We start from the raw sequence: 2,904 nt of genomic DNA, 5'->3' as shown, positions 1-2,904 counted from the left end.
ACGGCGGTGCCCAGTTCAGCAGTGCTTGAGATGGTGGTGCCCAGTTCAGCGGTGCTTGAGACGGCGGTGCCCAGTTCAGCGGTGCTTGAGACGGCGGTGCCCAGTTCAGCGGTGCTTGAGATGAAGGGCCCAGTTCAGCGGTGCTTGAGACGAAGGGCCCAGTTCAGCGGTGCTTGAGACGAAGGGCCCAGTTCAGCGGTGCTTGAGACGGCGGTGCCCAGTTCAGCGGTGCTTGAGACGGCGGTGCCCAGTTCAGCGGTGCTTGAGACAGCGGTGCCCAGTTCAGCAGTGCTTGAGATGGCGGTGCCCAGTTCAGCGGTGCTTGAGATGAAGGGCCTAGTTCAGCGGTGCTTGAAACGAAGGGCCCAGTTCAGCGGTGCTTGAGACGGCGGTGCCCAGTTCAGCGGTGCTTGAGACGGCGGTGCCCAGTTCAGCGGTGCTTGAGATGAAGGGCCCAGTTCAGCGGTGCTTGAGACGGCGGTGCCCAGTTCAGCGGTGCTTGAGACGGCGGTGCCCAGTTCAGCGGTGCTTGAGAAGGCGGTGCCCAGTTCAGCGGTGCTTGAGACGGCGGTGCCCAGTGCAGCGGTGCTTGAGACGGCGGTGCCCAGTTCAGCGGTGCTTGAGACGGCGGTGCCCAGTTCAGCGGTGCTTGAGACGAAGGGCCCAGTTCAGTGGTGCTTGAGATGAAGGGCCCAGTTCAGCAGTGCTTGAGATGAAGGGCCCAGTTCAGCGGTGCTTGAGATGAAGGGCTCAGTTCAGCGGTGCTTGAGATGAAGGGCCCAATGCAGCGGTGCTTGAGATGAAGGGCCCAGTTCAGCGGTTCCGGCCATGGCGGGGAGGTCATTTGCCACCTTTCCTGTGGCTGGCGGGGCCCTCCTGCCCACCTGGGATGGGGCTGGCGGGCCCTCCTGGCCAGCTGGGCTGATGGCGGTGTTGTCGGGCGTGCTGCCCTTCCCAGCCTTCCCTGATCGCCTGTGGCCCTTCCCCACCTTGGGCGGTGTGCCAGCTGTCTCTACACTTCCTGCCGGAGTCCTGGTAGGGGTTTTAGTCCCTGGTGTTTTCACCCTCTCGCGCCGGCCACTGCCTATCTTTGGATGTTTCTCCGGGGGTGGGCTGCCCGTGCCTTGGCTTCGCACCAAACTGGCTGCCCTGGAGGGTGGGGCCCTCCACAGTCCATGGCAGACTGTGATGACAGGGGCCAGTTTTGTCGTGGCTGAGGTGCTGACTGTAGTCCTATGACATGGACGGGGTGGGGGAGTTGGTGGAAAGAGGTTGAGTTTAGACAGGAAAAGCTTTTTAGGAGCAGTAGGACGAGTAGGTGTAGTGGGTATGGGAGTGGAGGAAGAGGTTGTGGTTGTAGGAGTTGTAAGTCTGGTGGCTTTGGGTGCAATTGCTTGGGCTGGATGCTGTCGTGAGGTGGATGGCTGTTGGGTGGGTGGCTGCCTGCGTTTGTGTATCTTGGAAGAGGGGGTCACAGACGCACTGGGAGAGGACACAGGGGATGTGTAAATGGCAGTGGGGGTGGTGACTTCACGTGTGCGGGGGGTTCTGGTGTGTGTGCTGCTGAGGGACGTAGTGGCTGAAGATGTTGTGCATGCAGGTGTGAGTGGAGATGTGACAGGGAGGGAGGAGGGAGACGAGGAGGAGGGGGACACAGTGGAGGCAGTGGGTGTTGGTATGTCTGTATGTGGATGTTGCTTGTGTGAATGCCTGTGTGATGTGTGGTGCTTATGTCTGGCTGAGCTTCCCTTGGGTGTTGAGGTGTGTGCAGGCTGGTCTGATGGTGTGTCTGGGATAGGCAGAGGTACAGGTGATAGGGTATGGGTGGAGGAAGTTGGAGGGGGGAGGCTAGAGACAGGGACAATGGCTGCCGTCAGTGCCGAGGCCAGAGTCTGGAATGATCGCTGAAGGGCAGCCTGACCAGAATGAATGCCCTCCAGGTATGCATTACTCTGGTGCACCTCCCTTTCTACACCCTGGATGGCATTCAAAATGGTAGACTGCCCAACAGTGAGCGTCCTCAGGAGGTCAATGACCTCCTCACTGAGGGCAGCAGGGGTGACTGGGGCAGGGCCTGAGGTGCCTGGGGCGAAGGAGATGCCCACCTTCCTGGGTGAGCGGGCACGGGCCAAACGCTGAGGGGCTGCTGGGAGGGCGGTGCTGGTGCGTTGGGTGGCGCTGTACCTGTTGTTGCGGGTGGCACCGATGTTGCCGCCACCACACGGGAGCTCCATTCAGAGGACGAGTCGGTGTCACTGATGTCTGCCCGAGTCCCCGCTGTGGAGCTCACCTCGCCCTCCGTCCCACTGGTGAATTCAGAGTCCGTTGCGTGGCCCTCCATGGCCATGTAGGATGCAGCTCCCTCGTGCTCCGATGCCACTTCTCCTCCGCCTGATGATGCTAATGCACACATGAACAGGAAGACCACAAAAAAGGGGGGGGGGGAGAATAAAGACATGTTGAGTGCATGCATTGGCGACACCGTTTGCGGACAGGACAGACACAGAAGCCCCCTGCACTACGCCGCGCACTTGGGGACGACTACTCAATCCGTAGGACATGGCCTACAAGCCTATGGACGACATCTGCACACATAGATGACACAGGGCCATGGATACCTGTACTTGGCACCCTACAGAGGTGGGGGCGGGGGCACAGGGCCATGCCTTACGGAGGGGCCTAGCCTACAGAAATCGCCCTGGCCTAGGGATACCCACAGCCCACCTCCCCCACCCAGACATCTCCACTGCGCGCAAAGTCACCAGAATGAGAGTGTATTCACCCCCTTGTGTCTGCTGTGATGTCCTCACGCGCCCATCCAAATCGGGGTAGGCCACCGCCAGGATCCAGGACATCAGGGGGGTCAAAGTCCGACTGGCACCCCTCCCACGTTGGGAGGCCATC

This window comes from Pleurodeles waltl, chromosome 1_2 (assembly GCF_031143425.1).
Source record: "Pleurodeles waltl isolate 20211129_DDA chromosome 1_2, aPleWal1.hap1.20221129, whole genome shotgun sequence".
Taxonomy (NCBI): domain Eukaryota; kingdom Metazoa; phylum Chordata; class Amphibia; order Caudata; family Salamandridae; genus Pleurodeles; species Pleurodeles waltl.
Note: the sequence above shows the minus strand (reverse complement) of the source record.